This window comes from Ambystoma mexicanum, chromosome 12 (genome assembly GCF_040938575.1).
Source record: "Ambystoma mexicanum isolate Mex_15411 chromosome 12, UKY_AmexF1_1, whole genome shotgun sequence".
Classification (NCBI taxonomy): Eukaryota; Metazoa; Chordata; class Amphibia; order Caudata; family Ambystomatidae; genus Ambystoma; species Ambystoma mexicanum.
Genome location: NC_090936.1, coordinates 1,166,162,923 through 1,166,176,687, shown reverse-complemented (window position 1 = coordinate 1,166,176,687; position 13,765 = coordinate 1,166,162,923). Strand labels below are relative to the sequence as shown.

The window sequence follows — 13,765 nt, the reverse complement described above, 5'->3', positions numbered from 1 at the left end:
CAGCTCCTGTATGTGCGAGAGAAAAAGAGAACATTCACGTGTTTACATGTGTATTGGTGCAAGCGAAGTCCTTAGTTTTTATTACAATTGTATTTAGTAGTCAATGGGGGGGGGGTTTGCTCAGATGGCGGGAGCAGTTTTACTCTTTGAACGTGTGACCATGGGGTGGGCAGTGTGGGGATCGCCCCCTTCTTCGTCCGTTATTCTCTCCGAGGGAACAATTGGGTCGTTGTCTGTGGTTGTGTTTTCTTCCGCTGCCGGGGATGTTGTTGGCGTTTTTCCAATGGACCTGTCGTTGGCGCTGGGGCGGGTCTGCAGTTTGTAGATTTTTACATCATGCAGGTGGTTCCACGCACGCTTATCCTTTAGTTTTACTGCTCTTGTTGATACGTCCTCTACTAAATGGGGGCCAGTGAACCTCTGCTGGTTCCACCTTCTATTAAAATTTCGAAGTAGTACGTGGTCACCTTTGGCAAGTTGGCACAAGTTCTCCTTTTCCAATTCTGTATTTTCGTCTATTTCTTGGTTGCTGGTGGACCCGCCCCGTGTGCGCTCGAGCTGTTGAGACACAAACACAACGCTAGTAATCAAAGAAGACACATATTGATACATTTCATCACCTAACACATTCGCAGAACTTTCTTGGTCGGTGAATGCCCTTGACGTTGGTGTTAGGGGAAGGCGCATTTGGCGTCCAGTAACCACCTCGTGTGGGGTGAGGTGGTGGTCGGACCCTGGCCTGTTTCTAAGTTCGAACAGTGCTAACGGAAGGCAATACAACCAACTTTTCTTTGTTGTTTGCTGTATTTTAGCAATTGCCTCCTTCAATAGGCCATTCAGGCGTTCACATACACCATTGGCCTGTGGGTGGTACGCACATGCAAATTTGTGTTTAATGTTCAGTAGGGATGTGATATGCTGGAACATTTCATTTGCGAAATGGGGTCCGTTGTCTGATCTTAACACCTCGCACACTCCCCACCTGGGGAATACCTCCCTTACTATAAATTTGGCTGCTCTAAACGCATCAGGGTGTGAACAGGGCCCTGCTTCGATCCACCTAGAAAATGGGCATACTACTACTATCATGTATCTATTGCCTTGACAAATGTTGATCATATCAACATAGTCAATGTGGAGGTGCCGAAAAGGTCCTTCTGGTCGGGGTATGGTACCTCTTATCACCTTTAAAGTGTGACCGGCCGTGAACTGTTGACATGTAAGGCAATTGCTGATAAAATTTGACACATGGGATGTTAACTCGGGACAGAACCAATCTTCTCTAATTCGTGCTGCTATTATTTCTTTGCCTGTATGGGCAGGGTGATGTAATTGGTTCAAGGCGGTATTTAACAATGCCAATGGTATTACAACTTTCCCAGTGCCACCCTGGCGCCATAGTGCGTCGGTTGGTGACATTGTGCATCCTCTTTTCACCCATACTTCTTTTTCGGCCATTGGTGCAGCCGCTTGTAACTCCATAATCTGGGTGGCTGGGAGATGGGTGTACCCTTCTTTTATTAACATCTCCCTCGCTATTCCCCTCCCTCTCCCTCTCTGTGAGTCTGTGGGGTTCCATATCTCACCAAAATATGCAGCATATTTTGCATGTGCGTCTGCTGCTGCATTTCCTTTTGATATATAGTCTTCTCCATTGGTGTGTGCTGTGCATTTTACTAGGGCTAGTTCTTGGGGATCGTTTATTACTTCAATTAGTTCAGCCAACAAGAGGGCATGTTGTACTGGAGTGCCGTCAGCTCTCCTAAACCCTCTTCTTCTCCACTTTGATAGCCCTGAGTGGACAGTGGATGTAACATATGCACTGTCGGAATATATAGTAACTTTTTTATCAAAACTTTCCTTTAGTGCCAATATGAGTGCAACCAGTTCCGCCGCTTGAGCAGAGTAATGCTGTGGTAATTGTACACACTTAATAGCCACACACACTGGCGCTTCCATCATTTGTACTACTGCTGCCCCAGTCCTCCTTATCCCGTCTCCTTGATCAATAGTTGATGACCCATCAATAAACAAAAGCTCACCTCCCTCTAGTGCGTTTTCTTCAACTTTCCTAGTACATGAGTACATCTCAGTTACTTGGGTGCAGTCGTGGGCGTAATCTCCCTCTTCAATTACTTCTGCTAGGAACCTTGCAGGGTTAACCGTGCTACATCTAACAATTGCCAGTTCAGCTTTGGACAAAATAATCTCATAACCTGTTGCCCTCTGTGTCGTCAGTGTGGACTTAGGTTTATTCAATATCGCAAATAGTGCATGTTCTACAAATAGTGTAGTTGGACACCCCATAGTTATTGATGATGCTTTTTCTACTGCAAATGCAGCTGCAGCAAGACCTTGTTCGCAAGAGAATTGTCCTAACATTATTGGATCTAAGTGACCGCTGTAAAATGCTACTGGTTTATAGCCCATGCTAGTCTTTTGGGCCAATACTGCTTTCATTACTGCTGAGTCGCAATGTGAAAATATAAAAAATCGTCGCTCATAGTCTGGGGATGCTAGTACTGGAGCAGTTGATATTGCTTCTTTTAATTCATCAAATGCCTCCTTCATTTCCATAGTCCATCCCAACTTTTTCTCCCCTTTATTTGCTTCCTTCAAACCCTCAAGCAGGGGTCCTATGTAAGAGCTGTAATCAAATACCCATGCTCTACAGTAGTTGCACAGTCCCAGAAATTGCTGCAGTTCTCTTACAGTCTGTGGCACGGGAGTGCCTGATATTGCCTGTGCTCTTTGTGGTGCAATCCTTCTTCCATATTGTGATATCAGTTGGCCAATGTAAAGTACCTGTTCCTGACAGTATTGTATCTTTTCCATGTCTACCTTGTACCCCTTTTCAGCCAATATCGTCAACATTTTTAATGAGTCCTCTCTACATTTATCTTCATTTGTACTGCAAATTATTATGTCATCCACATACTGTAACACTGTGCTTTCCAACTCAACGTTACCCAAATCCATCTGTATTACCCTATTGAAAATTGAAGGTGATTCACAATATCCCTGTGGTAATCTGGTATGTTTCCACTTCCTATTTCGGTAAGTGAAGCTTGTCAAGTCTTGTGAGTCTGGGTGTAATGGTATTGAGAAAAAAGCATTTTTAAGGTCAATCACTGTAAACCGTGATGCTTCTGCTGGAATGCCACACAAAATTGTGGCCGGGTTTGCTGTTACTGGATACTCTGCTTCTACTATGTTGTTCAACGGTCTGAGGTCCTGTATGAACCGCCAAGACCCTCCTTTAGCCTTGCGCACCGGGTACACAGCTGTGTTGCATGGGGATTCTGAGGGGACCAATATGCCATTGTTTATAAGGGCTGTTATGGTTTCGTATATGCCCTCATCTGCCTCTCTTGACAATGGGTATTGTTTCACTCTTGGTAGTATGGCACCCTTTTTTAATTTTATCTTTACACCCCCTATGCTTTTAATGCATCCTACATCATAAGGGCTAATAGTCCATAATGATTTTGGCACCTTTGACATATCTTCTTTAAAAAATGGGACTGGTGTGCCAGCGGGTGCCTCAAGTGCCATTGCAATTTTCTGTGCCACTTGTTTGTGAGCCACTGTTAGCCACATTTCTACACTCATCATGAACACCATTTCATTTTCCTCCTTTTCTTCTGAAAACAACTCTTCATCTGACACCTGGGTCAGCCTACATCCTTCTGCTAGTGCTATCACCGCCCTCCATGCTCTCCCTTCTTTATCTTGGGCGTGCACAGCAACATAATCAGCTGTTGCAATAATGCTCTCAATGTCCACTGCAATGACCTTCCCTTCCAGTTCATTAGCTGGTGTTTCTGGTCGGAATAGATAGGCTGCTGGTCTCCTCCATATTTTCCCTCCTATCCCTGGCATCCATGCAAATGCCATGTCTGTTCCGTACTGGAATAGCTCGCCGTCTACCGGCTCCGCCCTGATCGCTATCTGTCCACAGTATGCTTGCAAAATCTGTCGTGCTGCAAGCATGTTAATCCCTGGAGTAGAGCAAATTATGCCATCCTCTGTAAAGGAGATCGTCATATTTAATCTGTTCATTATGTCCCTCCCCAGTATGTTTACTGGTGAGGCACTATAATACAAAAGTGGTACTGACAGATCGTAATCTCCAATAGATAGCGGAACGTTATCAGTAAATGGAACCAACCCTTTAGCCCCAGAAAACCCTTGTGTGTTCATGGCTTCGCCTGACATCTTAAACTTACCTTCCCTTATGCAAGACCGGGTTGCCCCGGTGTCAACAAGGAATGATAATTTTTTGTCACCTATCGTTACCTCTATGCGTGGCTCCTCCGCACTATTAGGTGTTACTGACAGGATGGGACACACCAAGGCCGTCTGTGGGCTGTCCTATTGGGGGTACAATGACTGGCCATTCCCTGTGTAAGGGTTGTGCCCCAACACCGTCACCCCACCCAATTGCGTTCGTTCAGGTTGTGGTGGTGGTTGTATTAACGCTGCACCAGTTACTTGTGGCAGGTATTGTTTTATTTGTTGTTGTGGTAGGGAATAGTGTTGGTCACTCCCTTGTGGTGACATCTGCTGTGGTTGTATGCCCTGCTGTTCTTGTGATGTCCTATGTTGTGCTTGTTCGTTCCATGCTGGTGTTCCTGGCCTGACCCTGCATGTACGTGACATGTGTCCTAATAGTCCGCAGCTCCAACACACGGGTGGTTCCCTGTTTTGCCATGGGAAGTTCCCTGTGTTGTCCTGGTATACTGGTTGCCCTGTCTGGTAGTTATTTCTGAGTCCCCCAGCCTGTTGTTGGGTATTATATCCGTATCCTCTTCCCCTCATAAACCCTCCTCTCCCTCTATTATAATTATAATACCCAGCTCCTTGCATTGGGTACCCTCCTCCCACGTTCTGTGCGTGTGATTGCAGAGGCAGCACTTGCTCTATTACCTCTTGTGGGGGCGCTATTTGAGCTGGATTTTGTGCAGCCACTACTTGTGTTGGGCTTTGGGCCATTGGTGTTGGCGCAGTTATTAGTGCCCCTTCCATGGTATATTTAGTAAGTTTTTTCTGTACTAATTTGGCCTCTTCTGTTTTCCTGTCCTCTTCCTTTTGTTTCATTTTTCCTTGCCATGTTCTACAGTGATGTACTATAGTCAGTTGTATTTCCGGCCATGGTTTTGCTTCCATCCCCACTACTTTCTTTAATTGTCTCTGAACTCCTTCTGGGAGCCCTTGTACTAGTATATGATAAAATATGGCTGGTGTTTTGTCCCATTGTTCTCTAGTTTCCATGCGCCACTTCTCTTGAATATCCTGGATATAATCAACAGGATCCTCGTTCTCACCCATCTTACGGGAAGTAATGGCTCCTATGTCTGATGTGTCTGGGTACTGCACTCTTAGTGCCTGCCATAGCGCATGTCTGCAGTTTGCAAATGGTGCCCCATCATGCGATGTGTTTGTTATTGTTACCCCATGGAATCCCGCTCTTTTCCAAATGTCATCCGCTCTATCCCCTAATATTGATATTAACAGGCCCTTAACATCTCCCACTGCTAGTTTCTGTCCTGCGGTGTGTTTTTCCATTTCATATATCCATTTACCCGCACCTCCACTTAATGATGGGAGCCTACATTTTATGTTTTCCTTATCCGTATGTTTCCAAGGTACATATTGTGGTCTAACCCCTCCTCTCTCCAGCAGTGGCATTACATTCTGTCTTGTGTCATCCTTTATGCTCCATGATGTTAACTCTTCACACCCCTCCTCTTCCCCCATTCCTTTTACTACTTCACATCCTTCCTTACTACCTCTTCTCCTACCTCCCTCTTCTTCCTTTCCCCTTTTTTCATCCTTTCCTGTGTTCAATATTGTCACGTCTGTTTGCCTGTCTTGCCTGCGACTAGGGAGGTCCCTAAGCCGACATGCATAAGGTGTAACTTCGTCCATGAAGGGTGCGAGCTTTATTCTGTGCAGAGAGCGTGCAGTTGTTGAACATGTGGGGTGTGGCGTTAGAGAGCGTGATGGTGATGTGGGCGGCGTGTGTTGGTTGGTGAGCGTCGGTGGCGTGTGTTCGTTAGTTTGTGTTTCTCCCATTCTTTTCACTTCCTCCTTACTTCTCTCCATCTCCTCCCATCTTCTACTCACCCATGGCGAATCTATGTTTGTTCTAGTGAGGTATAGCTTATCTAAGCTTTCCCTTTCACTCTTCCTTCCATCCTCACTACAAAAATCATTCATAAATTGCGCCCCCCACTCTGCCTTTTTTCCTTTTATTGTTACAGTTTTTAAGTCTATTAGGTCTCCCTCTTCCTTTCCGTTGTTACCACCTGTTCCCCTTAGTGCTGACGTTGTTGCTACCTCTCTATTTTTATATACTTCTCCCCATCTTTCACTCTCCCTCTTACTCTCCTCTCTCTCCCCTTCACTCCTCTCCTCCATCTCCCTACTATTTTCCTCTCTTTTCCTTTTTAATTCCTCCATTACTTCGTTGCTCATCTCTTCCAATATCCTTTCATCCTCTCTCCTCCTTTCCCATTTCACCCTTTCTCTTTCTACTATACTCTCTATTACCTTCCCCTCTTCATATTTTTTAGCTGTCTCTGATATTATCCTCCTCCTCCATATTTCCATTTCTTTTTCATTTTCTTCTTCTTCCTTCTTCTTCTCCCTCATCACTACTCTTGATACCCTTTCTGCTGCTGCTTTTACCCTTACAGCTTCCCTCTTTCTCTCCTCACTTTGCTCCCTTAATTTTTCCAATTCGTCCTTACCTTCTTTCCTTTTCCTCACTCTCTCTCTTTCCTCCCCCTCAAGTTGTTTTATCAGTTCATTCTGCTCATCCCTTAGTTTAGCTAATCTTTCCTCCAAAATCTCTTCCTTCTGCCGTAACAGCTCCTCTCCCCTCATTTCACTCTCTCTTTCACTATCCTCGTTTGTTCTCTTTACCGCCTCCCTTTCCTCTCCAGTTAGTGATCCTCGTAATTTCAACAATATCTGTGCAGCTACCCACTCATCGTTTCCTATCTCTACAGTCTGCTCTTCTCTCCTCCCGTCCCCCATTGGTATCTTTCCATGAGCCACATATGGTGGAGGGCTGTATGCCGGGTTTGAGTATCCTTCAGCCGCCCTTAACTGTCCTTTTATTTCTCCTAATTCTCTTAAAGGGTACAACCCTCCTCCCTCTGTTTTCACTCCCGGTGTTAAGGGTATCTCATTGCTCGGTTCCTGTTTTATGTCAGCTAATTTATCAACCTTTCCTCCACCCAGTTTTTCATTCCCCATATTCTTTGTTCCTTCACTCTCCTTTTCCCCATCCGTTCCTTCTTTCTTAATCTCCTTTTCTTCCGGTGTTTCCCCCATAGTGAACATTCCATTTGGTCCTGGTCTAGACCCCTGGAACATCCTCCATAAGTTAAACACCTCCACATGGTTTGCCAACTTCTTCCCCTTGTATGTATTGTGCAGATGGTTTAATAGTGAATGTTGGGCATATGGGTCAAAGCTACCATTAGGCGGCCATGGTGTCAACATTTTGTTGTCCGTCCCCTGGGTCCACTCTATGCTGTACTTAATTAACTTCTCCCTATGTGGTGGCAGTGTGGTGCATATATGTTGTAGTGGGGTAGTGAGGGTATTCCCCCACCCTCCCAACCCTCTCCCGTATGACATACTAGCGCACCCTTTCTTACCCTTCCCCTTGCTACCAGTTTGCAACATACAACCTTTTATTGCTTACCTTGCCCCGCAAGTGTGGGGACTTACGACAATCCTTTGACAAATTATGCAATGATAATAATCACAAAAAAAAAAAAAAAAAATTATAAAACAAATATATTTATGATGTTATATTATATTCCTTCCCCTACGGCCCCCTGCGGCCGAAGCGCACGCAGCCCCCTGCAGCTGCGTACCCCTTACGACGATCTTACACAGTCGTCCTTTTTCCCCGTTCTCCTCCCACCTTTACACTTGCCGTGGCCGGCGTTCTCCGTGCGCAGCCACGCCCCCTTCCCCTTCTCCTCTTTGATCCACTCGTTTATCGTTTATCTCCGTGTCCGCTCCTTTATCATGTTTCTCTTCCCCACCAATGTCAAACCCAAAGCTTCTTGTGTTCACGATATCTTACTAAATCCCTACTGGTGACGTCACCTATTTCTTCGAACTACTGGTATATTCGTGTTATGTTCTTTAAATTCAAATTACACTTGCAATCTACCCCGCTAACCCTACAGCTGTCTTCCTGTCTCTCCTGGAACAAGGTAATCTCATCAATACTATAACCGGACTGCGCACGCTGCGTCGCCTCGCGTGTGATACGCCCCTCAACAGGAGGGCTTAACCAGCCAATTATCTTCCGTTTTGGGCAACTACGTAACTAGCCACCGCCCACAGGGAAACGTCATCTACCTATCGAGTTTCTTGCTCGAACAATAGGGAACCTCATCTACCTATCGAGTTTCTTGCTCGAACAATAGGGAACCTCATCTACTCATTGAATAATAAATGTCAAATCGTAGGAAACCACACACACCCACCCTCACACGTAGTCGCGATTTAGGCCAATCAGTGTCTTTCGAGCGGCTGCACGTGATGTTTTCGTGCCCCGCCCCCCTCTTTCGCGTAACGTTAGCCGCCTTCTCTCGCACTCAATTCACTACCATTCATTCCATTATCATCACTCAATTAAACCTTCACCCCACCTTTTTACAATACCTCCCTCCTCCCTTATTTACTTCCGCCCCCTCCCTCACAATTTCGCATTGCTTGTTGTGCGTGTCATGCTCACCAAGTTCCCTCGATGCAGGGCCGCTCGACTGCGTGCACCCCTCCAAGCGGCTCGCCACCTCCCCTCGTCTGGACCACGTCTGGACACTCGCCGACCGCGGGCGGGATACTTCTCAACCGGCTCCCGAGGGCCAATATCCGGATTGCGCTGTCCGGTCCTCTCGCAGCTCCGCGATGGTCCTGTAGTCCTCAGAAGGGGGCAACGGCAGAGGGGGCCGCGCCGCCGGGCCTCCCCGCAACGGGAGTGCCTGGAAAAATAAAAAATAAAAGTCGATCTTAAACAGATCTCAGCAGTGCCTCCAACTTGTCGGGGGGGATTCTGCCGGGGTCGGCCGGGCCGTCCGCAGACCTCCGGGCAGGGAGGCCCCAACTCCTCCCGTGTATATCTCGGATCGAGACAGAGTATGAGGCACACACAAGGAGCAAGGCAACTTCTGTCGTTTATTATGCAAACGGCAGGGATGGGTCAAGGAGCGTACGCGTTCGTCCTGACACACACACAATAGTGGGGCTCGCAGGCCCTTTTTACTACATTATGACGCGCTACTTGCGTCATTCCAAAAAGTTACCAAAAGAACCTATCGCCACTCTTGATTGGTTGCTCGAGTGGTGGGGTTAGTATAGTACGCATATAGAGAATGATATTAGTGGTTAAGATGTAGTCAGGTGGTATATCTGGGTTGTCCCTACAATTAGATACATAAGAATTGTTACATGAAGACCCCTGAGGATTGGCTAACGTTACTGACGTCTGAGATAAGAACCTCATGTTCTGATTGGTGCATCCGTGAGCTCCCCAGCCTGGGACCACCGTTGTTCCCAGCACACGGTGCACCTGTGGTTGCAACAGTGTTTCAGTATGGGTACGTGCAGGCAATGTGAGGATTTATTCATAGGTGGGAGACTGACCGTTCCCACTGTAGCAGGTGTCCATTGAGCCTTTCAAGTGTGTCGGCCTGCGTCTCGTAGCGAGGTACCCAGACGCCTTTTCTCTCCTGGGTTTTGGCATCTCGTCAGGTTCGGCTTGGTCACGTGGGGAGGGACCGTGTTTGAGGCATAATTCTGCACAATTAATATTGTTTTTCCACTGTATGTCTGGTTTAATTTGCAGATATGATTTTAACATTGGTACGTGGAGTGCGAGGTTGCAACATCGTGCCTTTGAAGATTTGTTTCTTGACTGTGGGTTTGCAACATTACGACCTTGGCTGGTTGCTCCACTGGGTTCTTTCTGCAGGCTCAGCAACCTGACTTTTGCTTTGTTAATGTCCACGGGAACTCTTGCTTGGGGCCTACTTGGGCCTGGTGCACGAGTAATCCATTTAGTGCATGGATGCTTTAGGTTATAGTGGCATACAGTTTCATGGCCAGTATCGTGTTTCCATTATATCTCTCATGATGGTAACGGGTTTCAAGAGAAGCGTGAGCAAGCGTTATAAATGAGCTCATGGTGCGTCTTGCGTTTCTGCATTCTGAAAGCCTATGTAAAAATAATAAAGATGCACGTCCGTGAATAAGCCTGTCGCCTACGTCAGAGCACTGAGTATGTTCTTCGTGTAGATTGGTGTGGAAATGTTCAGTGTGTATAATAGTTCAGCGGTGCTTCCCGTTATCTAGGTCGTCATGGCATCTCTAACGATGTGTAGATTTCAGTCTAGTTGGTCCGTGCCGCAGGTGTCGGCATGGCCAGTGCGGGCTGTTGGGCAGGCAGATGGACACATCCGTATGTTTCTGTACCAGGGTATTTGGTCATCTGGTAAATGGGCAAACTCTTCTCGTGGCGGGTGTCTGGGCCGCGACCCTCTAGGCCAAGCGCGAGAGGTGAAGGACGGGAGTCTGGTTTTCCATTCTCCCACTTCAATCCCGTCTGCACGAGACCACAAGCATCCTCAGACATGTTTTGGCCTCATCAGTGAGGAGTAGCTTCAGTCTGAAGGCCCAGCAGGCACAAGACCCACGTCTGGGAATACCCGTCCCACTCTGGGTGACAAGGCAAAAACAAAGAGGTGATGGCTGGAAAGTTTAAAATTAATCTTAACCTCTGGCATTGCTCTGGGCAACCCTCCAGACCATCGTTCTTCGCCACATCCCTTCTACGCAGGACCACAAGCATCCTCAGACATGTTTCAGTCTCATTGGGCCTCACCAGTAAGGAGTAGCTTGGGTCTGAAGGCCCAGCAGGCACAAGACCCATTTCTGTGCATACCGTCCCACTTGGAGTGACTTCTGCAAAACAAAAGAGGCAATGGCTGGAAGGTCTAACATTAATTGTAGCCTCTAGCAAAACCTTCCACCCATCACTTTTTTGGGTATAGTTTGTCTCCCTATGTGAAAGAGAGTATACCAAGACGTGGGTCCCTTACTCACTGCGCCATAGGGAACCAAGCTGCACCTCACTGATGAGGCCCAACAAGGCCGAAACATGTTTGGGGTTGCTTGTATTTCCGTGCACAGAGGACCTGGCCTAGCAGTTTGGGCTGGGCTGCTACCATTGGTGGCAGTACCTGACTGATTTGCATATGGCTGTACCCCTTTTGCAATGGCTCAGGCGGGCTACAAAACGGTGGTGTCGAAGGTTGCCCAGAGCATTGCCAGTGGTTCAGATTAATTCAAAACCTTCCACCTATCACTTTGTTGTTCATAGTGTGTCTCCCTACGTGAGAGAGGGTATGCCCAGATGTGGGTCCCTTGCTCACAGCATCATCATCCTATTGGATGTGGACGCGCCTGCGTGGGTCCGCCCATGCATTCTGTAATTTAGAAGAAGAAGAACCATAGGGAATCAAGCTGCATCTCACTGATGAGGCCCAACAAGGCCGAACATGTTTGGGGTTGCTTGTATTTCCGTGCACAGAGGACCTGGCCTAGCAGTTTGGGTTGGGCTGCTGCCATTGGCGGCAGTACCTTATTTATTTGCATATGGCTGAACCACTTTGGGAATGGCGTAACAGGCTAACAAATTGTGGTATGGAAGGTTGCCCAGAGCAATGCCAGTCGTTCGACTTTATCTGAGACCTTTCACCCATCACTTTTTTGATAATAGTCATATTGACACGTAAGATTGCACGGTGAGTTGAGCGCTCACTGCTGTGATCTGTGTGAAATCTGTGTTCGAATCCCGGCAAAGCCAACTCTGCCTTTTATCCTTCTGTGGTCGATAAAGGAGACCCAACTGCGGGTGGGTGATAATTGGATGATCAGCGCTGCAGTGCAAGAGTCATATAAATAACAAGTCATCATCATGGAGTCATTTGGTCTTTCTCACCACAATGGTAAAAGAGTGTGAGGTCATTATGACGAACACACGTGTCCACCAGTGGTCACGTGGCAACGGGCCAATGGCTCGCGTCTAACCGATGAGTCAGAGAATCGGCCCGGCAAACCAGCTGCATTTCTGTGGAATAATCACCTTTCTTGCTTCTTATCTATATTTACAACTGAAATACCGAAATGGCTGTACCCAAGCTGCATGTAAAATAGCTGATATTATGCTACTTAACCTTCTTGGCCTCCACCGGCAAAAGTGACTATTGTTCTACGGTCTGCATCTGTCTCTGTGACAAAACCGCAGCGATGGGTGCCAGGGGGGCAACTGGGGGGGGGGCATCTTCTGACTCGGCCCCCTTATCTTACAACTGGTCTTTATGTTGAAGGAAGTGTAGGTAGGTACATTTCACTATATTCCCTCAGCTCAGGGGCCGAGTACCAAGGGCCCAGTTCAGGTCACGTTGTAAGTGTTTCCTGAGGTCTCTTATCATAGACACTCAGTGCTTTCAGTGAGATGCGAAATCAAGGGGGGCAGTAACAAGGAGGGGCGGTCTAATGATGGGCATAGCATGAAGGGTGCGGCGTGTGACCTAAAGGGGGACATGTACATCGTGAGAACCTGCATACATGTATTTTGGTCACCCAGTATGGTTGCACGTGTGCTTGTTTGCATCGAGTCTGCATCTGGTAAATAAATCCTGCTCTGGCACGCTGTGTAAATAACTCGCTGTCTGTAAATAAATCACACTAGCGCAGCAGGGACGCAATTCATTCAGGGAGTAAAACGCCCCAATTCTATAAATACATCTCTTTTGAGATAAGCTAGGGGGACACATTGATCAATGTGAACCCCTCTCTCCTTTGCATAAATCCAAAGAGAATTCTGGGAACATAAACATGAGCACACATTTTCAGATTTGACAAATATTCGTGTGGAAGAAATCGAAGCATGAAACCCTTCTGAGCGCAAACTGCACACTGGGCTCAGAGCTGATTTCATTTCTCACAACTCGCCCCAGGAGTCAGATGTTTGCAAACCATGAGCCATATACACTCATCTGGTCAGCTTCAGCGTTCCTAGCTGAGGCGTGGGTTGCGGGTTGAGAAAAAGGTTACTTCTAGTTTCCTTAAGTGCTTTCCTTTGACTACATGTAAATGATTGCTTTTTTAACGCTTTCACATTTGGTAGGACCCTAAATGTGTTCCTTTCACTTCGACCCCTCGCTGCAATAAATGACGCCTTACCGCTTTTAAATGTCTACCAGCCCTAAATACGGGTTCTTTCCCCGCTTGTAAATCTCTCGTTCACTGCTGTAAATGACCCATTCCTGCTTTCAAATCCGTAACTCTGTGTTCATTTCACTGCTTGTAAATAGTCTGCTGTAAATCTCTCGTTCAATGCTGTAAATGGCCCATTCCTGCTTTCAAATCCGTAACTCTGTGTTCATTTCACTGCTTGTAAATAGTCTGCTGTAAATCTCTCGTTCAATGCTGTAAATGACTCATTCCTACTTTCAAATCCGTAACTCTGTGTTCATTTCACTGCTTGTAAATAGTCTGCTGTAAATCTCTCGTTCAATGCTGTAAATGACTCATTCCTACTTTCAAACGCGTATCTCCCTGTGTTCATTTGTTTCTATGTCATTTCATCACCTGCAATTTCATCCCTGGCATTTTAACGTGTACATTCTAACGAAAACGCTCATCAATGTGTTTTTTTTAGTTTTTT

The 13,765-nt window shown here is 46.6% G+C and overlaps 1 protein-coding gene across 3 annotated transcripts in view; it reads left to right on the top strand.

The window, feature by feature from the left end:
- SRGAP1 (SLIT-ROBO Rho GTPase activating protein 1) overlaps positions 1 to 13,765 on the top strand; it is a 640,444-nt gene that overhangs the window by 605,925 nt on the left and 20,754 nt on the right. The gene's annotated exons all lie outside the window — the stretch shown is intronic.